We start from the raw sequence: 24,919 nt of genomic DNA on the forward strand, positions 1-24,919 counted from the left end.
GAAATCGCGTTTTGACGGTGCAAATCGACCAAGTTGAGCATCCTGAAGAACTTTCCTGTGTGGAGTCATGCAAAATTCGCAAAACCTTGGGAGTTACAACTTTTTGGTGCAAAAGTGACGTCATAATTTGACAAAAAATCGTCGATTACCGCCAAAGTAAAACATTGACGGGGTTCAAAATTGCACCGGCACACTCGGGTGGGGTATCCGCAAGAAGTAATCACGCTAATTTGGCTTTTCGGGAGCTCGAAAATTAAAAAGTTTATTCCCCGGGCAGGGAAAAGGGAAGAGCGGCCATCTTGTTTCTCTAATAGTCAACTCTGGAAATCGCGTTTTGACGGTGCAAATCGACCATGTTGAGCATCCTGAACAACTTTCCTGTGTGGAGTCATGCAAAATTCGCAAAACCTTGGGAATTACAACTTTTTGGTGCAAAAGTGACGTCGTAATTTAACCAAAAATCGTCGATTACCACCAAAGTAAAACATTGATTGGGTTCAAATTTGCACCGGCACACTCGGGTGGGGTATCCGCAAGAAGTAATCACGCTAATTCGGCTTTTCGGGGTGGCTCGAAAATTAAAAAGTTATTCTCCGGTCAGGGAAAATGGAAGAGCGGCCATCTTGTTTTTCTAATATTCAACTCTGGAAATCGCGTTTTGACGGTGCAAATCGACCAAGTTGAGCATCCTGAACAACTTTCCTGTGTGGAGTCATGCAAAATTCGCAAAACCTTGGGAATTACAACTTTTTGTTGCAAAAGTTACGTCATAATTTAACCCAAAATCGTCGATTACCACCAAAGTAAAACATTGATTGGGTTCAAATTTGCACCGGCACACTCGGGTGGGGTATCCGCAAGAAGTAATCACGCTAATTCGGCTTTTCGGGGTGGCTCGAAAATTAAAAAGTTATTCTCCGGTCAGGGAAAATGGAAGAGCGGCCATCTTGTTTTTCTAATATTCAACTCTGGAAATCGCGTTTTGACGGTGCAAATCGACCAAGTTGAGCATCCTGAACAACCTTCCTGTGTGGAGTCATGCAAAATTCGCAAAACCTTGGGAATTACAACTTTTTTGTGCAAAAGTGACGTCATAATTTGACAAAAAATCGTCGATTACCGCCAAAGTAAAACATTGAATGGGTTCAAATTTGCACCGGCACACTCGGGTGGGGTATCCGCAAGAAGTAATCACGCTAATTCGGCTTTTCGGGGTGTCTCGAAAATTAAAAAGGTTATTCCCCGGGCAGGGAAAAGGGAAGAGCGGCCATCTTGTTTTTCTAATAGTCAACTCTGGAAATCGCGTTTTGACGGTGCAAATCGACCAAGTTGAGCATCCTGCACAACTTTCCTGTGTGGAGTCATGCAAAATTCGCAAAACCTTGGGAATTACAACTATTTGGTGCAAAAGTGACGTCATAATTTAACCAAAAATCGTCGATTACCACCAAAGTAAAACATTGATTGGGTTCAAATTTGCACCGGCACACTCGGGTGGGGTTTACGCAAGAAGTAATCACGCTAATTCGGCTTTTCGGGGTGACTCGAAAATTAAAAAGGGTATTCCCCGGGCTGGGAAAAGGGAAGAGCGGCCATCTTGTTTTTCTAATAGTCAACTCTGGAAATCGCGTTTTGACGGTGCAAATCGACCAAGTTGAGCATCCTGAACAACTTTCCTGTGTGGAGTCATGCAAAATTCGCAAAACCTTGGGAATTACAACTTTTTGGTGCAAAAGTGACGTCATAATTTAACCAAAAATCGTCGATTACCACCAAAGTAAAACATTGATTGGGTTCAAATTTGCACCGGCAAACTCGGGTGGGGTATCCGCAAGAAGTAATCACGCTCATTCGGCTTTTCGGGACGGCTCGAAAATTAAAAAGTTATTCTCCGGTCAGGGAAAATGGAAGAGCGGCCATCTTGTTTTTCTAATATTCAACTCTGGAAATCGCGTTTTGACGGTGCAAATCGACCAAGTTGAGCATCCTGAACAACTTTCCTGTGTGGAGTCATGCACAATTCGCAAAACCTAGGGAATTACAACTTTTTGGTGCAAAAGTGACGTCATAATTTAACCGAAAATAGTCGATTACCGCCAAAGTAAAACATTGACTGGGTTCAAGTTTGCACCGGCACACTCGGGTGGGGTATCCGCAAGAAGTAATCACGCTAATTCGGCTTTTCGGGGTGTCTCGAAAATTAAAAAGGTTATTCCCCGGGCAGGGAAAAGGGAAGAGCGGCCATCTTGTTTTTCTAATAGTCAACTCTGGAAATCACGTTTCGACGGTGCAAATCGACCAAGTTGAGCATCCTGAACAACTTTCCTGTGTGGAGTCATGCAAAATTCGCAAAACCTTGGGAATTACAATTTTTTGGTGCAAAAGTGACGTCATAATTTAACCGAAAATCGTCGATTACCACCAAAGTAAAACATTGATTGGGTTCAAATTTGCACCGGCACTCTCGGGTGGGGTATCCGCAAGAAGTAATCACGCTAATTCGGCTTTTCGGGGTGGCTCGAAAATTAAAAAGTTATTCTCCGGTCAGGGAAAAGGGAAGAGCGGCCATCTTGTTTTTCTAATAGTCAACTCTGGAAATCGCGTTTTGACGGTGCAAATCGACCAAGTTGAGCATCCTGAACAACTTTCCTGTGTGGAGTCATGCAAAATTCGCAAAACCTTGGGAATTACAACTTTTTGGTGCAAAAGTGACGTCATAATTTAACCAAAAATCGTCGATTACCGCCAAAGTAAAACATTGACGGGGTTCAAATTTGCACCGGCACACTCGGGTGGGGTAACCGCAAGAAGTAATCACGCTAATTCGGCTTTTCGGGAGCTCGAAAATTAAAAAGTTTATTCCCCGGGCAGGGAAAAGGGAAGAGCGGCCATCTTGTTTTTCTAATAGTCAACTCTGGAAATCGCGTTTTGACGGTGCAAATCGACCAAGTTGAGCATCCTGAACAACTTTCCTGTGTGGAGTCATGCAAAATTCGCAAAACCTAGGGAATTACAACTTTTTGGTGCAAAAGTGACGTCATAATTTAACCGAAAATCGTCGATTACCACCAAAGTAAAACATTGACTGGGTTCAAATTTGCACCGGCACTCTCGGGTGGGGTATCCGCAAGAAGTAATCACGCTAATTCGGCTTTTCGGGGTGGCTCGAAAATTAAAAAGTTATTCTCCGGTCAGGGAAAATGGAAGAGCGGCCATCTTGTTTTTCTAATATTCAACTCTGGAAATCGCGTTTTGACGGTGCAAATCGACCAAGTTGAGCATCCTGAACAACCTTCCTGTGTGGAGTCATGCAAAATTCGCAAAACCTTGGGAATTACAACTTTTTTGTGCAAAAGTGACGTCATAATTTGACAAAAAATCGTCGATTACCGCCAAAGTAAAACATTGAATGGGTTCAAATTTGCACCGGCACACTCGGATGGGGTATCCGCAAGAAGTAATCACGCTAATTCGGCTTTTCGGGGTGTCTCGAAAATTAAAAAGGTTATTCCCCGGGCAGGGAAAAGGGAAGAGCGGCCATCTTGTTTTTCTAATAGTCAACTCTGGAAATCGCGTTTTGACGGTGCAAATCGACCAAGTTGAGCATCCTGCACAACTTTCCTGTGTGGAGTCATGCAAAATTCGCAAAACCTTGGGAATTACAACTATTTGGTGCAAAAGTGACGTCATAATTTAACCAAAAATCGTCGATTACCACCAAAGTAAAACATTGATTGGGTTCAAATTTGCACCGGCACACTCGGGTGGGGTTTACGCAAGAAGTAATCACGCTAATTCGGCTTTTCGGGGTGACTCGAAAATTAAAAAGGGTATTCCCCGGGCTGGGAAAAGGGAAGAGCGGCCATCTTGTTTTTCTAATAGTCAACTCTGGAAATCGCGTTTTGACGGTGCAAATCGATCAAGTTGAGCATCCTGAACAACTTTCCTGTGTGGAGTCATGCAAAATTCGCAAAACCTTGGGAATTACAACTTTTTGGTGCAAAAGTGACGTCATAATTTAACCAAAAATCGTCGATTACCACCAAAGTAAAACATTGATTGGGTTCAAATTTGCACCGGCAAACTCGGGTGGGGTATCCGCAAGAAGTAATCACGCTCATTCGGCTTTTCGGGACGGCTCGAAAATTAAAAAGTTATTCTCCGGTCAGGGAAAATGGAAGAGCGGCCATCTTGTTTTTCTAATATTCAACTCTGGAAATCGCGTTTTGACGGTGCAAATCGACCAAGTTGAGCATCCTGAACAACCTTCCTGTGTGGAGTCATGCAAAATTCGCAAAACCTTGGGAATTACAACTTTTTTGTGCAAAAGTGACGTCATAATTTGACAAAAAATCGTCGATTACCGCCAAAGTAAAACATTGAATGGGTTCAAATTTGCACCGGCACACTCGGGTGGGGTATCCGCAAGAAGTAATCACGCTAATTCGGCTTTTCGGGGTGTCTCGAAAATTAAAAAGGTTATTCCCCGGGCAGGGAAAAGGGAAGAGCGGCCATCTTGTTTTTCTAATAGTCAACTCTGGAAATCGCGTTTTGACGGTGCAAATCGACCAAGTTGAGCATCCTGCACAACTTTCCTGTGTGGAGTCATGCAAAATTCGCAAAACCTTGGGAATTACAACTATTTGGTGCAAAAGTGACGTCATAATTTAACCAAAAATCGTCGATTACCACCAAAGTAAAACATTGATTGGGTTCAAATTTGCACCGGCACACTCGGGTGGGGTTTACGCAAGAAGTAATCACGCTAATTCGGCTTTTCGGGGTGACTCGAAAATTAAAAAGGGTATTCCCCGGGCTGGGAAAAGGGAAGAGCGGCCATCTTGTTTTTCTAATAGTCAACTCTGGAAATCGCGTTTTGACGGTGCAAATCGACCAAGTTGAGCATCCTGAAGAACTTTCCTGTGTGGAGTCATGCAAAATTCGCAAAACCTTGGGAGTTACAACTTTTTGGTGCAAAAGTGACGTCATAATTTGACAAAAAATCGTCGATTACCGCCAAAGTAAAACATTGACGGGGTTCAAAATTGCACCGGCACACTCGGGTGGGGTATCCGCAAGAAGTAATCACGCTAATTTGGCTTTTCGGGAGCTCGAAAATTAAAAAGTTTATTCCCCGGGCAGGGAAAAGGGAAGAGCGGCCATCTTGTTTCTCTAATAGTCAACTCTGGAAATCGCGTTTTGACGGTGCAAATCGACCATGTTGAGCATCCTGAACAACTTTCCTGTGTGGAGTCATGCAAAATTCGCAAAACCTTGGGAATTACAACTTTTTGGTGCAAAAGTGACGTCGTAATTTAACCAAAAATCGTCGATTACCACCAAAGTAAAACATTGATTGGGTTCAAATTTGCACCGGCACACTCGGGTGGGGTATCCGCAAGAAGTAATCACGCTAATTCGGCTTTTCGGGGTGGCTCGAAAATTAAAAAGTTATTCTCCGGTCAGGGAAAATGGAAGAGCGGCCATCTTGTTTTTCTAATATTCAACTCTGGAAATCGCGTTTTGACGGTGCAAATCGACCAAGTTGAGCATCCTGAACAACTTTCCTGTGTGGAGTCATGCAAAATTCGCAAAACCTTGGGAATTACAACTTTTTGTTGCAAAAGTTACGTCATAATTTAACCCAAAATCGTCGATTACCACCAAAGTAAAACATTGATTGGGTTCAAATTTGCACCGGCACACTCGGGTGGGGTATCCGCAAGAAGTAATCACGCTAATTCGGCTTTTCGGGGTGGCTCGAAAATTAAAAAGTTATTCTCCGGTCAGGGAAAATGGAAGAGCGGCCATCTTGTTTTTCTAATATTCAACTCTGGAAATCGCGTTTTGACGGTGCAAATCGACCAAGTTGAGCATCCTGAACAACCTTCCTGTGTGGAGTCATGCAAAATTCGCAAAACCTTGGGAATTACAACTTTTTTGTGCAAAAGTGACGTCATAATTTGACAAAAAATCGTCGATTACCGCCAAAGTAAAACATTGAATGGGTTCAAATTTGCACCGGCACACTCGGGTGGGGTATCCGCAAGAAGTAATCACGCTAATTCGGCTTTTCGGGGTGTCTCGAAAATTAAAAAGGTTATTCCCCGGGCAGGGAAAAGGGAAGAGCGGCCATCTTGTTTTTCTAATAGTCAACTCTGGAAATCGCGTTTTGACGGTGCAAATCGACCAAGTTGAGCATCCTGCACAACTTTCCTGTGTGGAGTCATGCAAAATTCGCAAAACCTTGGGAATTACAACTATTTGGTGCAAAAGTGACGTCATAATTTAACCAAAAATCGTCGATTACCACCAAAGTAAAACATTGATTGGGTTCAAATTTGCACCGGCACACTCGGGTGGGGTTTACGCAAGAAGTAATCACGCTAATTCGGCTTTTCGGGGTGACTCGAAAATTAAAAAGGGTATTCCCCGGGCTGGGAAAAGGGAAGAGCGGCCATCTTGTTTTTCTAATAGTCAACTCTGGAAATCGCGTTTTGACGGTGCAAATCGACCAAGTTGAGCATCCTGAACAACTTTCCTGTGTGGAGTCATGCAAAATTCGCAAAACCTTGGGAATTACAACTTTTTGGTGCAAAAGTGACGTCATAATTTAACCAAAAATCGTCGATTACCACCAAAGTAAAACATTGATTGGGTTCAAATTTGCACCGGCAAACTCGGGTGGGGTATCCGCAAGAAGTAATCACGCTCATTCGGCTTTTCGGGACGGCTCGAAAATTAAAAAGTTATTCTCCGGTCAGGGAAAATGGAAGAGCGGCCATCTTGTTTTTCTAATATTCAACTCTGGAAATCGCGTTTTGACGGTGCAAATCGACCAAGTTGAGCATCCTGAACAACTTTCCTGTGTGGAGTCATGCACAATTCGCAAAACCTAGGGAATTACAACTTTTTGGTGCAAAAGTGACGTCATAATTTAACCGAAAATAGTCGATTACCGCCAAAGTAAAACATTGACTGGGTTCAAGTTTGCACCGGCACACTCGGGTGGGGTATCCGCAAGAAGTAATCACGCTAATTCGGCTTTTCGGGGTGTCTCGAAAATTAAAAAGGTTATTCCCCGGGCAGGGAAAAGGGAAGAGCGGCCATCTTGTTTTTCTAATAGTCAACTCTGGAAATCACGTTTCGACGGTGCAAATCGACCAAGTTGAGCATCCTGAACAACTTTCCTGTGTGGAGTCATGCAAAATTCGCAAAACCTTGGGAATTACAATTTTTTGGTGCAAAAGTGACGTCATAATTTAACCGAAAATCGTCGATTACCACCAAAGTAAAACATTGATTGGGTTCAAATTTGCACCGGCACTCTCGGGTGGGGTATCCGCAAGAAGTAATCACGCTAATTCGGCTTTTCGGGGTGGCTCGAAAATTAAAAAGTTATTCTCCGGTCAGGGAAAAGGGAAGAGCGGCCATCTTGTTTTTCTAATAGTCAACTCTGGAAATCGCGTTTTGACGGTGCAAATCGACCAAGTTGAGCATCCTGAACAACTTTCCTGTGTGGAGTCATGCAAAATTCGCAAAACCTTGGGAATTACAACTTTTTGGTGCAAAAGTGACGTCATAATTTAACCAAAAATCGTCGATTAACACCAAAGTAAAACATTGATTGGGTTCAAATTTGCACCGGCACACTCGGGTGGGGTATCCGCAAGAAGTAATCACGCTAGTTCGGCTTTTCGGGAGCTCGAAAATTAAAAAGTTTATTCCCCGGGCAGGGAAAAGGGAAGAGCGGCCATCTTGTTTTTCTAATAGTCAACTCTGGAAATCGCGTTTTGACGGTGCAATTCGACCAAGTTGAGCATCCTGAACAACTTTCCTGTGTGGAGTCATGCAAAATTCGCAAAACCTTGGGAATTACAACTTTTTGGTGCAAAAGTGACGTCATAATTTGACAAAAAATCGTCGATTACCGCCAAAGTAAAACATTGACGGGGTTCAAATTTGCACCGGCACACTCGGGTGGGGTTTCCGCAAGAAGTAATCACGCTAATTCGGCTTTTCGGGAGCTCGAAAATTAACAAGTTTATTCCCCGGGCAGGGAAAAAGGAAAAGCGGCCATCTTGTTTTTCTAATAGTCAACTCTGGAAATCGCGTTTTGACGGTGCAAATCGACCAAGTTGAGCGTCCTGAACAACTTTCCTGTGTGGAGTCATGCAAAATTCGCAAAACCATGGGAATTACAACTTTTTGGTGCAAAAGTGACGTCATAATTTGACAAAAAATCGTCGATTACCGACAAAGTAAAACATTGACGGGGTTCAAATTTGCACCGGCACACTCGGGTGGGGTATCCGCAAGAAGTAATCACGCTAATTCGGCTTTTCGGGAGCTCGAAAATTAAAAAGTTTATTCCCCGGGCAGGGAAAAGGGAAGAGCGGCCATCTTGTTTTTCTAATAGTCAACTCTGGAAATCGCGTTTTGACGGTGCAAATCGACCAAGTTGAGCATCCTGAACAACTTTCCTGTGTGGAGTCATGCAAAATTCGCAAAACCTTGGGAATTACAACTTTTTGGTGCAAAAGTGACGTCATAATTTAACCAAAATATCGTCGATTACCGCCAAAGTAAAACATTGACTGGGTTCAAATTTGCACCGGCACACTCGGGTGGGGTATCCGCAAGAAGTAATCACGCTAATTCGGCTTTTCGGGGTGTCTCGAAAATTAAAAAGGTTATTTCCCGTTCAGGGAAAAGGGAAGAGCGGCCATCTTGTTTTTCTAATAGTCAACTCTGGAAATCGCGTTTTGACGGTGCAAATCGACCAAGTTGAGCATCCTGAACAACTTTCCTGTGTGGAGTCATGCAAAATTCGCAAAACCTTGGGAATTACAACTTTTTGGTGCAAAAGTGACGTCATAATTTGACAAAAAATCGTCGATTACCGCCAAAGTAAAACATTGACGGGGTTCAAATTTGCACCGGCACACTAGGGTGGGTATCCGCAAGAAGTAATCACGCTAATTCGGCTTTTCGGGAGCTTGAAAATTAAAAAGTTTATTCCCCGGGCAGGGAAAAGGGAAGAGCGGCCATCTTGTTTTTCTAATAGTCATTTCTGGAAATCGCGTTTTGACGGTGCAAATCGACCAAGTTGAGCATCCTGAACAACTTTCCTGTGTGGAGTCATGCAAAATTCGCAAAACCTTGGGAATTACAACTTTTTGGTGCAAAAGTGACGTCATCATTTAACCGAAAATCGTCGATTACCGCCAAAGTAAAACATTGACTGGGTTCAAATTTGCACCGGCACACTCGGGTGGGGTATCCGCAAGAAGTAATCACGCTTATTCGGCTTTTCGGGGTGTCTCGAAAATTAAAAAGGTTATTCCCCGGGCAGGGAAAAGGGAAGAGCGGCCACCTTGTTTTTCTAATAGTCAACTCTGGAAATCGCGTTTTGACGGTGCAAATCGACCAAGTTGAGCATCCTGAACAACTTTCCTGTGTGGAGTCATGCAAAATTCGCAAAACCTTGGGAATTACAACTTTTTGGTGCAAAAGTGACGTCATAATTTAACCAAAAATCGTCAATTACCGCCAAAGTAAAACATTGATTGGGTTCAAATTTGCACCGGCACACTCGGGTGGGGTATCCGCAAGAAGTAATCACGCTCATTCGGCTTTTCGGGGTGGCTCGAAAATTAAAAAGTTATTCTCCGGTCAGGGAAAATGGAAGAGCGGCCATCTTGTTTTTCTAATATTCAACCCTGGAAATCGCGTTTTGACGGTGCAAATCGACCAAGTTGAGCATCCTGAACAACTTTCCTGTGTGGAGTCATGCAATATTCGCAAAACCTTGGGAATTACAACTTTTTTGTGCAAAAGTGACGTCATAATTTAACCAAAAATCGTCGATTACCGCCAAAGTAAAACATTGACGGGGTTCAAATTTGCACCGGCACACTCGGGTGGGGTATCCGCAAGAAGTAATCACGCTAATTCGGCTTTTCGGGAGCTCGAAAATTAAAAAGTTTATTCCCCGGGCAGGGAAAAGGGAAGAGCGGCCATCTTGTTTTTCTAATAGTCAACTCTGGAAATCGCGTTTTGACGGTGCAAATCGACCAAGTTGAGCATCCTGAACAACTTTCCTGTGTGGAGTCATGCAAAATTCGCAAAACCTAGGGAATTACAACTTTTTGGTGCAAAAGTGACGTCATAATTTAACCGAAAATCGTCGATTACCGCCAAAGTAAAACATTGACTGGGTTCAAATTTGCACCGGCACACTCGGGTGGGGTATCCGCAAGAAGTAATCACGCTAATTCGGCTTTTCGGGGTGTCTCGAAAATTAAAAAGGTTATTCCCCGGGCAGGGAAAAGGGAAGAGCGGCCATCTTGTTTTTCTAATAGTCAACTCTGGAAATCGCGTTTTGACGGTGCAAATCGACCAAGTTGAGCATCCTGAACAACTTTCCTGTGTGGAGTCATGCAAAATTCGCAAAACCTTGGGAATTACAACTTTTTGGTGCAAATGTGACGTCATAATTTAACCAAAAATCGTCGATTACCACCAAAGTAAAACATTGATTGGGTTCAAATTTGCACCGGCACACTCGGGTGGGGTATTCGCAAGAAGTAATCACGCTAATTCGGCTTTTCGGGGTGGCTCGAAAATTAAAAAGTTATTCTCCGGTCAGGGAAAAGGGAAGAGCGGCCATCTTGTTTTTCTAATAGTCAACTCTGGAAATCGCGTTTTGACGGTGCAAATCGACCAAGTTGAGCATCCTGAACAACTTTCCTGTGTGGAGTCATGCAAAATTCGCAAAACATTGGGAATTACAACTTTTTGGTGCAAAAGTGACGTACCAATTTGACCGAAAATCGTCGATTACCGCCAAAGTAAAACATTGACGGGGTTCAAATTTGCACCGGCACACTCGGGTGGGGTATCTGCAAGAAGTAATCACGCTAATTCGGCTTTTCGGGAGCTCGAAAATTAAAAAGTTTATTCCCCGGGCAGGGAAAAGGGAAGAGCGGCCATCTTGTTTTTCTAATAGTCAACTCTGGAAATCGCGTTTTGACGGTGCAAATCGACCAAGTTGAGCATCCTGAACAACTTTCCTGTGTGGAGTCATGCAAAATTCGCAAAACCTAGGGAATTACAACTTTTTGGTGCAAAAGTGACGTCAGAATTTAACCGAAAATCGTCGATTACCGCCAAAGTAAACATTGACTGGGTTCAAATTTGCACCGGCACACTCGGGTGGGGTATCCGCAGGAAGTAATCACGCTAATTCGGCTTTTCGGGGTGTCTCGAAAATTAAAAAGGTTATTTCCCGTTCAGGGAAAAGGGAAGAGCGGCCATCTTGTTTTTCTAATAGTCAACTTCGGAAATCGCGTTTTGACGGTGCAAATCGACCAAGTTGAGCATCCTGAACAACTTTCCTGTGTGGAGTCATGCAAAATTCGCAAAACCTTGGGAATTACAACTTTTTGGTGCAAAAGTGGCGTCATAATTTAACCAAAAATCGTCGATTACCACCAAAGTAAAACATTGATTGGGTTCAAATTTGCACCGGCACACTCGGGTGGGGTATCCGCAAGAAGTAATCACGCTAATTCGGCTTTTCGGGAGCTCGAAAATTAAAAAGTTTATTCCCCGGGCAGGGAAAAGGGAAGAGCGGCCATCTTGTTTTTCTAATAGTCATTTCTGGAAATCGCGTTTTGACGGTGCAAATCGACCAAGTTGAGCGTCCTGAACAACTTTCCTGTGTAGAGTCATGCAAAATTCGCAAAACCATGGGAATTACAACTTTATGGTGCAAAAGTGACGTCATAATTTGACAAAAAATCGTCGATTACCACCAAAGTAAAACATTGATTGGGTTCAAATTTGCACAGGCACACTCGGGTGGGGTATCCGCAAGAAGTAATCACGCTAATTCGGCTTTTCGGGGTGTCTCGAAAATTAAAAAGGTTATTTCCCGTTCAGGGAAAAGGGAAGAGCGGCCATCTTGTTTTTCTAATAGTCAACTCTGGAAATCGCGTTTTGACGGTGCAATTCGACCAAGTTGAGCATCCTGAACAACTTTCCTGTGTGGAGTCATGCAAAATTCGCAAAACCTTGGGAATTACAACTTTTTGGTGCAAAAGTGACGTCATAATTTGACAAAAAATCGTCGATTACCGCCAAATTAAAACATTGACGGGGTTCAAATTTGCACCGGCACACTCGGGTGGGGTTTCCGCAAGAAGTAATCACGCTAATTCGGCTTTTCGGGGGCTCGAAAATTAAAAAGTTTATTCCCCGGGCAGGGAAAAAGGAAAAGCGGCCATCTTGTTTTTCTAATAGTCAACTCTGGAAATCGCGTTTTGACGGTGCAAATCGACCAAGTTGAGCGTCCTGAACAACTTTCCTGTGTGGAGTCATGCAAAATTCGCAAAACCATGGGAATTACAACTTTTTGGTGCAAAAGTGACGTCATAATTTGACAAAAAATCGTCGATTACCGCCAAAGTAAAACATTGACGGGGTTCAAATTTGCACCGGCACACTCGGGTGAGGTATCCGCAAGAAGTAATCACGCTAATTCGGCTTTTCGGGTGCTCGAAAATTAAAAAGTTTATTCCCCGGGCAGGGAAAAGGGAAGAGCGGCCATCTTGTTTTTCTAATAGTCAACTCTGGAAATCGCGTTTTGACGGTGCAAATCGACCAAGTTGAGCATCCTGAACAACTTTCCTGTGTGGAGTCATGCAAAATTCGCAAAACCTTGGGAATTACAACTTTTTGGTGCAAAAGTGACGTCATAATTTAACCAAAAAATCGTCGATTACCGCCAAAGTAAAACATTGACTGGGTTCAAATTTGCACCGGCACACTCGGGTGGGGTATCCGCAAGAAGTAATCACGCTAATTCGGCTTTTCGGGGTGTCTCGAAAATTAAAAAGGTTATTTCCCGTTCAGGGAAAAGGGAAGAGCGGCCATCTTGTTTTTCTAATAGTCAACTTTGGAAATCGCGTTTTGACGGTGCAAATCGACCAAGTTGAGCATCCTGAACAACTTTCCTGTGTGGAGTCATGCAAAATTCGCAAAACCTTGGGAATTACAACTTTTTGGTGCAAAAGTGACGTCATAATTTAACCAAAAATCGTCGATTACCACCAAAGTAAAACATTGATTGGGTTCAAATTTGCACCGGCACACTCGGGTGGGGTATCCGCAAGAAGTAATCACGCTAGTTCGGCTTTTCGGGAGCTCGAAAATTAAAAAGTTTATTCCCCGGGCAGGGAAAAGGGAAGAGCGGCCATCTTGTTTTTCTATTAGTCAACTCTGGAAATCGCGTTTTGACGGTGCAAATCGACCAAGTTGAGCATCCTGAACAACTTTCCTGTGTGGAGTTATGCAAAATTCGGAAAACCTTGGGAATTACAACTTTTTGGTGCAAAAGTGACGTCATAATTTAACCAAAAATCGTCGATTACCACCAAAGTAAAACATTGATTGGGTTCAAATTTGCACCGGCACACTCGGGTGGGGTTTCCGCAAGAAGTAATCACGCTAATTCGGCTTTTCGGGGTGACTCGAAAATTAAAAAGGTTATTCCCCGGGCAGGGAAAAGGGAAGAGCGGCCATCTTGTTTTTCTAATAGTCAACTCTGGAAATCGCGTTTTGACGGTGCAAATCGACCAAGTTGAGCATCCTGAACAACTTTCCTGTGTGGAGTCATGCAAAATTCGCAAAACCTTGGGAATTACAACTTTTTGGTGCAAAAGTGACGTCATAATTTGACAAAAAATCGTCGATTACCGCCAAAGTAAAACATTGACGGGGTTCAAATTTGCACCGGCACACTCGGGTGGGGTATCCGCAAGAAGTAATCACACTAATTCGGCTTTTCGGGAGCTCGAAAATTAAAAAGTTTATTCCCCGGGCAGGGAAAAGGGAAGAGCGGCCATCTTGTTTTTCTAATAGTCAACTCTGGAAATCGCGTTTTGACGGTGCAAATCGACCAAGTTGAGCATCCTGAACAACTTTCCTGTGTGGAGTCATGCAAAATTCGCAAAACCTTGGGAATTACAACTTTTTGGTGCAAAAGTGACGTCATAATTTGACAAAAAAATCGTCGATTACCGCCAAAGTAAAACATTGACTGGGTTCAAATTTGCACCGGCACACTCGGGTGGGGTATCCGCAAGAAGTAATCACGCTAATTCGGCTTTTCGGGGTGTCTCGAAAATTAAAAAGTTTATTCCCCGGGCAGGGAAAAGGGAAGAGCGGCCATCTTGTTTTTCAAATAGTCAACTCTGGAAATCGCGTTTTGACGGTGCAAATCGACCAAGTTGAGCATCCTGAACAACTTTCCTGTGTGGAGTCATGCAAAATTCGCAAAACCTAGGGAATTACAACTTTTTGGTGCAAAAGTGACGTCATTATTTAACCGAAAATCGTCGATTACCGCCAAAATCAACATTGACGGGGTTCAAATTTGCACCGGCACACTCGGGTGGGGTATCCGCAAGAAGTAATCACGCTAATTCGGCTTTTCGGGAGCTCGAAAATTAAAAAGTTTATTCCCCGGGCAGGGAAAAGGGAAGAGCGGCCATCTTGTTTTTCTAATAGTCAACTCTGGAAATCGCGTTTTGACGGTACAAATCGACCAAGTTGAGCATCCTGAACAACTTTCCTGTGTGGAGTCATGCAAAATTCGCAAAACCTAGGGAATTACAACTTTTTGGTGCAAAAGTGACGTCATAATTTAACCGAAAATGGTCGATTACCGCCAAAGTAAAACATTGACTGGGTTCAAATTTGCACCGGCACACTCGGGTGGGGTATCCGCAAGAAGTAATCACGCTAATTCGGCTTTTCGGGGTGTCTCGAAAAATAAAAAGGTTATTTCCCGTTCAGGGAAAAGGGAAGAGCGGCCATCTTGTTTTTCTAATAATCAACTTCGGAAATCGCGTTTTGACGGTACAAATCGACCAAGTTGAGCATCCTGAACAACTTTCCTGTGTGGAGTCATGCAAAATTCGCAAAACCTTGGGAATTACAACTTTTTGGTGCAAAAGTGACGTCATAATTTAACCAAAAATCGTCGATTACCACCAAAGTAAAACATTGATTGGGTTCAAATTTGCACCGGCACACTCGGGTGGGGTATCCGCAAGAAGTAATCACGCTAATTCGGTTTTTCGGGAGCTCGAAAATTAAAAAGTTTATTCCCCGGGCAGGGAAAAGGGAAGAGCGGCCATCTAGTTTTTCAAATAGTCAACTCTGGAAATCGCGTTTTGACGGTGCAAATCGACCAAGTTGAGCATCCTGAACAACTTTCCTGTGTGGAGTCATGCAAAATTCGCAAAACCTAGGGAATTACAACTTTTTGGTGCAAAAGTGACGTCATTATTTAACCGAAAATCGTCGATTACCGCCAAAATCAACATTGACTGGGTTCAAATTTGCACCGGCACACTCGGGTGGGGTATCCGCAAGAAGTAATCACGCTATCTCGGCTTTTCGGGAGCTCGAAAAGTAAAAAGTTTATTCCCCGGGCAGGGAAAAGGGAAGAGCGGCCATCTTGTTTTTCTAATAGTCATTTCTGGAAATCGCGTTTTGACGGTGCAAATCGACCACCAAGTTGAGCGTCCTGAACAACTTTCCTGTGTGGAGTCATGCAAAATTTGCAAAACCATGGGAATTACAACTTTTTGGTGCAAAAGTGACGTCATAATTTGACAAAAAATCGTCGATTACCGCCAAAGTAAAACATTGACGGGGTTCAAATTTGCACCGGCACACTCGGGTGGGGTATCCGCAAGAAGTAATCACGCTAATTCGGCTTTTCGGGAGCTCGAAAATTAAAAAGTTTATTCCCCGGGCAGGGAAAAGGGAAGAGCGGCCATCTTGTTTTTCTAATAGTCAACTCTGGAAATCGCGTTTTGACGGTGCAAATCGACCAAGTTGAGCATCCTGAACAACTTTCCTGTGTGGAGTCATGCAAAATTCGCAAAACCTTGGGAATTACAACTTTTTGGTGCAAAAGTGACGTCATAATTTAACCAAAAAATCGTCGATTACCGCCAAAGTAAAACATTGACTGGGTTCAAATTTGCCCCGGCACACTCGGGTGGGGTATCCGCAAGAAGTAATCACGCTAATTCGGCTTTTCGGGGTGTCTCGAAAATTAAAAAGGTTATTTCCCGTTCAGGGAAAAGGGAAGAGCGGCCATCTTGTTTTTCTAATAGTCAACTTCGGAAATCGCGTTTTGACGGTGCAAATCGACCAAGTTGAGCATCCTGAACAACTTTCCTGTGTGGAGTCATGCAAAATTCGCAAAACCTTGGGAATTACAACTTTTTGGTGCAAAAGTGACGTCATTATTTAACCAAAAATCGTCGATGACCACCAAAGTAAAACATTGATTGGGTTCAAATTTGCACCGGCACACTCGGGTGGGGTATCCGCAAGAAGTAATCACGCTAGTTCGGCTTTTCGGGAGCTCGAAAATTAAAAAGTTTATTCCCCGGGCAGGGAAAAGGGAAGAGCGGCCATCTTGTTTTTCTAATAGTCAACTCTCTGGAAATCGCGTTTTGACGGTGCAATTCGACCAAGTTGAGCATCCTGAACAACTTTCCTGTGTGGAGTCATGCAAAATTCGCAAAACCTTGGGAATTACAACTTTTTGGTGCAAAAGTGACGTCATAATTTGACAAAAAATCGTCGATTACCGCCAAATTAAAACATTGACGGGGTTCAAATTTGCACCGGCACACTCGGGTGGGGTTTCCGCAAGAAGTAATCACGCTAATTCGGCTTTTCGGGGGCTCGAAAATTAAAAAGTTTATTCCCCGGGCAGGGAAAAAGGAAAAGCGGCCATCTTGTTTTTCTAATAGTCAACTCTGGAAATCGCGTTTTGACGGTGCAAATCGACCAAGTTGAGCGTCCTGAACAACTTTCCTGTGTGGAGTCATGCAAAATTCGCAAAACCATGGGAATTACAACTTTTTGGTGCAAAAGTGACGTCATAATTTGACAAAAAATCGTCGATTACCGCCAAAGTAAAACATTGACGGGGTTCAAATTTGCACCGGCACACTCGGGTGAGGTATCCGCAAGAAGTAATCACGCTAATTCGGCTTTTCGGGTGCTCGAAAATTAAAAAGTTTATTCCCCGGGCAGGGAAAAGGGAAGAGCGGCCATCTTGTTTTTCAAACAGTCAACTCTGGAAATCGCGTTTTGACGGTGCAAATCGACCAAGTTGAGCATCCTGAACAACTTTCCTGTGTGGAGTCATGCAAAATTCGCAAAACCTTGGGAATTACAACTTTTTGGTGCAAAAGTGACGTCATAATTTAACCAAAAAATCGTCGATTACCGCCAAAGTAAAACATTGACTGGGTTCAAATTTGCACCGGCACACTCGGGTGGGGTATCCGCAAGAAGTAATCACGCTAATTCGGCTTTTCGGGGTGTCTCGAAAATTAAAAAGGTTATTTCCCGTTCAGGGAAAAGGGAAGAGCGGCCATCTTGTTTTTCTAATAGTCAACTTTGGAAATCGCGTTTTGACGGTGCAAATCGACCAAGTTGAGCATCCTGAACAACTTTCCTGTGTGGAGTCATGCAAAATTCGCAAAACCTTGGGAATTACAACTTTTTGGTGCAAAAGTGACGTCATAATTTAACCAAAAATCGTCGATTACCACCAAAGTAAAACATTGATTGGGTTCAAATTTGCACCGGCACACTCGGGTGGGGTATCCGCAAGAAGTAATCACGCTAGTTCGGCTTTTCGGGAGCTCGAAAATTAAAAAGTTTATTCCCCGGGCAGGGAAAAGGGAAGAGCGGCCATCTTGTTTTTCTATTAGTCAACTCTGGAAATCGCGTTTTGACGGTGCAAATCGACCAAGTTGAGCATCCTGAACAACTTTCCTGTGTGGAGTTATGCAAAATTCGGAAAACCTTGGGAATTACAACTTTTTGGTGCAAAAGTGACGTCATAATTTAACCAAAAATCGTCGATTACCACCAAAGTAAAACATTGATTGGGTTCAAATTTGCACCGGCACACTCGGGTGGGGTTTCCGCAAGAAGTAATCACGCTAATTCGGCTTTTCGGGGTGACTCGAAAATTAAAAAGGTTATTCCCCGGGCAGGGAAAAGGGAAGAGCGGCCATCTTGTTTTTCTAATAGTCAACTCTGGAAATCGCGTTTTGACGGTGCAAATCGACCAAGTTGAGCATCCTGAACAACTTTCCTGTGTGGAGTCATGCAAAATTCGCAAAACCTTGGGAATTACAACTTTTTGGTGCAAAAGTGACGTCATAATTTGACAAAAAATCGTCGATTACCGCCAAAGTAAAACATTGACGGGGTTCAAATTTGCACCGGCACACTCGGGTGGGGTATCCGCAAGAAGTAATCACACTAATTCGGCTTTTCGGGAGCTCGAAAATTAAAAAGTTTATTCCCCGGGCAGGGAAAAGGGAAGAGCGGCCATCTTGTTTTTCTAATAGTCAACTCTGGAAATCGCGTTTTGACGGTGCAAATCGACCAAGTTGAGCATCCTGAACAACTTTCCTGTGTGGAGTCATGCAAAATTCGCAAAACCTTGGGAATTACAACTTTTTGGTGCAAAAGTGACGTCATAATTTGACAAAAAAATCGTCGATTACCGCCAAAGTAAAACATTGACTGGGTTCAAATTTGCACCGGCACACTCGGGTGGGGTATCCGCAAGAAGTAATCACGCTAATTCGGCTTTTCGGGGTGTCTCGAAAATTAAAAAGGTTATTTCCCGTTCAGGGAAAAGGGAAGAGCGGCCATCTTGTTTTTCTAATAGTCAACTTCGGAAATCGCGTTTTGACGGTGCAAATCGACCAAGTTGAGCATCCTGAACAACTTTCCTGTGTGGAGTCATGCAAAATTCGCAAAACCTTGGGAATTACAACTTTTTGGTGCAAAAGTGACGTCATAATTTAACCAAAAACCGTCGATTACCACCAAAGTAAAACATTGATTGGGTTCAAATTTGCACCGGCACACTCGGGTGGGGTATCCGCAAGAAGTAATCACGCTAATTCGGCTTTTCGGGAGCTCGAAAACTAAAAAGTTTATTCCCTGGGCAGGGAAAAGGGAAGAGCGGCCATCTTGTTTTTCTAATAGTCAACTCTGGAAATCGCGTTTTGACGGTGCAATTCGACCAAGTTGAGCATCCTGAACAACTTTCCTGTGTGGAGTCATGCAAAATTCGCAAAACCTTGGGAATTACAACTTTTTGGTGCAAAAGTGACGTCATAATTTGACAAAAAATCGTCGATTACCGCCAAAGTAAAACATTGACGGGGTTCAAATTTGCACCGGCACACTCGGGTTGGGTTTCCGCAAGAAGTAATCACGCTAATTCGGCTTTTCGGGAGCTCGAAAATTAAAAAGTTTATTCCCCGGGCAGGGAAAAGGGAAGAGCGGCCATCTTGTTTTTCTAATAGTCAACTCTGGAAATCGCGTTTTGACGGTGCAAATCGACCAAGTTGAGCATCCTGAACAACTTTCCTGTGTGGAGTCATGCAAAATTCGCAAAACCTTGGGAATTACAACTTTTTGGTGCAAAAGTGACGTCATAATTTAACCAAAAAATCGTCGATTACCGCCAAAGTAAAACATTGACTGGGTTCAAATTTGCACCGGCACACTCGGGTGGGGTATCCGCAAGAAGTAATCACGCTAATTCGGCTTTTCGGGGTGTCTCGAAAATTAAAAAGGTTATTTCCCGTTCAGGGAAAAGGGAAGAGCGGCCATCTTGTTTTTCTAATAGTCAACTTTGGAAATCGCGTTTTGACGGTGCAAATCGACCAAGTTGAGCATCCTGAACAACTTTCCTGTGTGGAGTCATGCAAAATTCGCAAAACCTTGGGAATTACAACTTTTTGGTGCAAAAGTGACGTCATAATTTAACCCAAAATCGTCGATTACCACCAAAGTAAAACATTGATTGGGTTCAAATTTGCACCGGCACACTCGGGTGGGGTATCCGCAAGAAGTAATCACGCTAGTTCGGCTTTTCGGGAGCTCGAAAATTAAAAAGTTTATTCCCCGGGCAGGGAAAAGGGAAGAGCGGCCATCTTGTTTTTCTAATAGTCAACTCTGGAAATCGCGTTTTGACGGTGCAATTCGACCAAGTTGAGCATCCTGAACAACTTTCCTGTGTGGAGTCATGCAAAATTCGCAAAACCTTGGGAATTACAACTTTTTGGTGCAAAAGTGACGTCATAATTTGACAAAAAATCGTCGATTACCGCCAAAGTAAAACATTGACGGGGTTCAAATTTGCACCGGCACACTCGGGTGGGGTTTCCGCAAGAAGTAATCACGCTAATTCGGCTTTTCGGGGGCTCGAAAATTAAAAAGTTTATTCCCCGGGCAGGGAAAAAGGAAAAGCGGCCATCTTGTTTTTCTAATAGTCAACTCTGGAAATCGCGTTTTGACGGTGCAAATCGACCAAGTTGAGCATCCTGAACAACTTTCCTGTGTGGAGTTATGCAAAATTCGGAAAACCTTGGGAATTACAACTTTTTGGTGCAAAAGTGACGTCATAATTTAACCAAAAATCGTCGATTACCACCAAAGTAAAACATTGATTGGGTTCAAGTTTGCACCGGCACACTCGGGTGGGGTTTCCGCAAGAAGTAATCACGCTAATTCGGCTTTTCGGGGTGACTCTAAAATTAAAAAGGTTATTCCCCGGGCAGGGAAAAGGGAAGAGCGGCCATCTTGTTTTTCTAATAGTCAACTCTGGAAATCGCGTTTTGACGGTGCAAATCGACCAAGTTGAGCATCCTGAACAACTTTCCTGTGTGGAGTCATGCAAAATTCGCAAAACCTTGGGAATTACAACTTTTTGGTGCAAAAGTGACGTCATAATTTGACAAAAAAACGTCGATTACCGCCAAAGTAAAACATTGACGGGGTTCAAATTTGCACCGGCACACTCGGGTGGGGTATCCGCAAGAAGTAATCACGCTAATTCGGCTTTTCGGGAGCTCGAAAATTAAAAAGTTTATTCCCCGGGCAGGGAAAAGGGAAGAGCGGCCATCTTGTTTTTCTAATAGTCAACTCTGGAAATCGCGTTTTGACGGTGCAAATCGACCAAGTTGAGCATCCTGAACAACTTTCCTGTGTGGAGTCATGCAAAATTCGCAAAACCTTGGGAATTACAACTTTTTGGTGCAAAAGTGACGTCATAATTTGACAAAAAAATCGTCGATTACCGCCAAAGTAAAACATTGACTGGGTTCAAATTTGCACCGGCACACTCGGGTGGGGTATCCGCAAGAAGTAATCACGCTAATTCGGCTTTTCGGGGTGTCTCGAAAATTAAAAAGGTTATTTCCCGTTCAGGGAAAAGGGAAGAGCGGCCATCTTGTTTTTCTAATAGTCAACTTCGGAAATCGCGTTTTGACGGTGCAAATCGACCAAGTTGAGCATCCTGAACAACTTTCCTGTGTGGAGTCATGCAAAATTCGCAAAACCTTGGGAATTACAACTTTTTGGTGCAAAAGTGACGTCATAATTTAACCAAAAATCGTCGATTACCACCAAAGTAAAACATTGATTGGGTTCAAATTTGCACCGGCACACTCGGGTGGGGTATCCGCAAGAAGTAATCACGCTAATTCGGCTTTTCGGGGTGACTCGAAAATTAAAAAGGTTATTCCCCGGGCAGGGAAAAGGGAAGAGCGGCCATCTTGTTTTTATAAGTCAACTCTGGAAATCGCGTTTTGACGGTGCAAATCGACCAAGTTGAGCATCCTGAACAACTTTCCTGTGTGGAGTCATGCAAAATTCGCAAAACCTTGGGAATTACACTTTTTTGGTGCAAAAGTGACATCATAATTTGACCAAAAATCGTCGATTACCGCCAAAATCAACATTGACTGGGTTCAAATTTGCACCGGCACACTCGGGTGGGGTATCCGCAAGAAGTAATCACGCTAATTCGGCTTTTCGGGAGCTCGAAAAGTAAAAAGTTTATTCCCCGGGCAGGGAAAAGGGAAGAGCGGCCATCTTGTTTTTCTAATAGTCATTTCTGGAAATCGCGTTTTGACGGTGCAAATCGACCAAGTTGAGCGTCCTGAACAACTTTCCTGTGTGGAGTCATGCAAAATTCGCAAAACCATGGGAATTACAACTTTTTGGTGCAAAAGTGACGTCATAATTTGACAAAAAATCGTCGATTACCGCCAAAGTAAAAAATTGACGGGGTTTAAATTTGCACCGGCACACTCGGGTGGGGTATCCGCAAGAAGTAATCACGCTAATTCGGCTTTTCGGGAGCTCGAAAATTAAAAAATTATTCCCCGGGCAGGGAAAAGGGAAGAGCGGCCATCTTGTTTTTCTAATAGTCAACTCTGGAAATCGCGTTTTGACGGTGCAAATCGACCAAGTTGAGCATCCTGAACAACTTTCCTGTGTGGAGTCATGCAAAATTCGCAAAACCTAGGGAATTACAACTTTTTGGTGCAAAAGTGACGTCATAATTTGACAAAAAAATCGTCGATTACCGCCAAAGTAAAACATTGACTGGGTTCAAATTTGCACCGGCACACTCGGGTGGGGTATTCGCAAGAAGTAATCACGCTAATTCGGCTTTTCGGGGTGTCTCGAAAATTAAAAAGGTTATTTCCCGTTCAGGGAAAAGGGAAGAGCGGCCATCTTGTTTTTCTACTAGTCAACTTCGGAAATCGCGTTTTGACGGTGCAAATCGACCAAGTTGAGCATCCTGAACAACTTTCCTGTGTGGAGTCATGCAAAATTCGAAAACCTTGGGAGTTACAACTTTTTGGTGCAAAAGTGACGTCATAATTTAACCAAAAAACGTCGATTACCACCAAAGTAAAACATTGACGGGGTTCAAATTTGCACCGGCACACCCGGGTGGGGTATCCGCAAGAAGTAATCACGCTAATTCGGCTTTTCGGGAGCTCGAAAATTAAAAAGTTTATTCCCCGGGCAGGGAAAAGGGAAGAGCGGCCATCTTGTTTTTCTAATAGTCAACTCTGGAAATCGCGTTTTGACGGTGCAAATCGACCAAGTTGAGCATCCTGAACAACTTTCCTGTGTGGAGTCATGCAAAATTCGCAAAACCTAGGGAATTACAACTTTTTGGTGCAAAAGTGACGTCATTATTTAACCGAAAATCGTCGATTACCGCCAAAGTAAAACATTGACTGGGTTCAAATTTGCACCGGCACACTCGGGTGGGGTATCCGCAAGAAGTAATCACGCTAATTCGGCTTTTCGGGAGCTCGAAAAGTAAAAAGTTTATTCCCCGGGCAGGGAAAAGGGAAGAGCGGCCATCTTGTTTTTCTAATAGTCATTTCTGGAAATCGCGTTTTGACGGTGCAAATCGACCAAGTTGAGCGTCCTGAACAACTTTCCTGTGTGGAGTCATGCAAAATTCGCAAAACCATGGGAATTACAACTTTTTGGTGCAAAAGTGACGTCATAATTTGACAAAAAAACGTCGATTACCGCCAAAGTAAAACATTGACGGGATTCAAATTTGCACCGGCACACTCGGGTGGGGTATCCGCAAGAAGTAATCACGCTAATTCGGCTTTTCGGGAGCTCGAAAAGTAAAAAGTTTATTCCCCGGGCAGGGAAAAGGGAAGAGCGGCCATCTTGTTTTTCTAATAGTCAACTCTGGAAATCGCGTTTTGACGGAGCAAATCGACCAAGTTGAGCATCCTGAACAACTTTCCTGTGTGGAGTCATGCAAAATTCGCAAAACCTTGGGAATTACAACATTTTGGTGCAAAAGTGACGTCATAATTTGACAAAAAAATCGTCGATTACCGCCAAAGTAAAACATTGACTGGGTTCAAATTTGCACCGGCACACTCGGGTGGGGTATCCGCAAGAAGTAATCACGCTAATTCGGCTTTTCGGGGTGTCTCGAAAATTAAAAAGGTTATTTCCCGGGCAGGGAAAAGGGAAGAGCGGCCATCTTGTTTTTCTAATAGTCAACTTCGGAAATCGCGTTTTGACGGTGCAAATCGACCAAGTTGAGCATCCTGAACAACTTTCCTGTATGGAGTCATGCAAAATTCGCAAAACCTTGGGAATTACAACTTTTTGGTGCAAAAGTGACGTCATAATTTAACCAAAAATCGTCGATTACCACCAAAGTAAAACATTGACGGGGTTTAAATTTGCACCGGCACACTCGGGTGGGGTATCCGCAAGAAGTAATCACGCTAATTCGGCTTTTCGGGAGCTCGAAAATTAAAAAGTTTATTCCCCGGGCAGGGAAAAGGGAAGAGCGGCCATCTTGTTTTTCTAATAGTCAACTCTGGAAATCGCGTTTTGACGGTGCAAATCGACCAAGTTGAGCATCCTGAACAACTTTCCTGTGTGGAGTCATGGAAAATTCGCAAAACCTTGGGAATTACAACTTTTTGGTGCAAAAGTGACGTCATAATTTGACAAAAAAATCGTCGATTACCGCCAAAGTAAAACATTGACTGGGTTCAAATTTGCACCGGCACACTCGGGTGGGGTATTCGCAAAAAGTAATCACGCTAATTCGGCTTTTCGGGGTGTCTCGAAAATTAAAAAGGTTATTTCCCGTTCAGGGAAAAGGGAAGAGCGGCCATCTTGTTTTTCTAATAGTCAACTTCGGAAATCGCGTTTTGACGGTGCAAATCGACCAAGTTGAGCATCCTGAACAACTTTCCTGTGTGGAGTCATGCAAAATTCGAAAACCTTGGGAATTACAACTTTTTGGTGCAAAAGTGACGTCATAATTTAACCAAAAATCGTCGATTACCACCAAAGTAAAACATTGACGGGGTTCAAATTTGCACCGGCACACTCGGGTGGGGTATCCGCAAGAAGTAATCACGCTAATTCGGCTTTTCGGGAGCTCGAAAATTAAAAAGTTTATTCCCCGGGCAGGGAAAAGGGAAGAGCG

The sequence above is a fragment of the Asterias amurensis genome, chromosome 22 (genome assembly GCF_032118995.1).
Source record: "Asterias amurensis chromosome 22, ASM3211899v1".
Taxonomy (NCBI): Eukaryota; Metazoa; Echinodermata; class Asteroidea; order Forcipulatida; family Asteriidae; genus Asterias; species Asterias amurensis.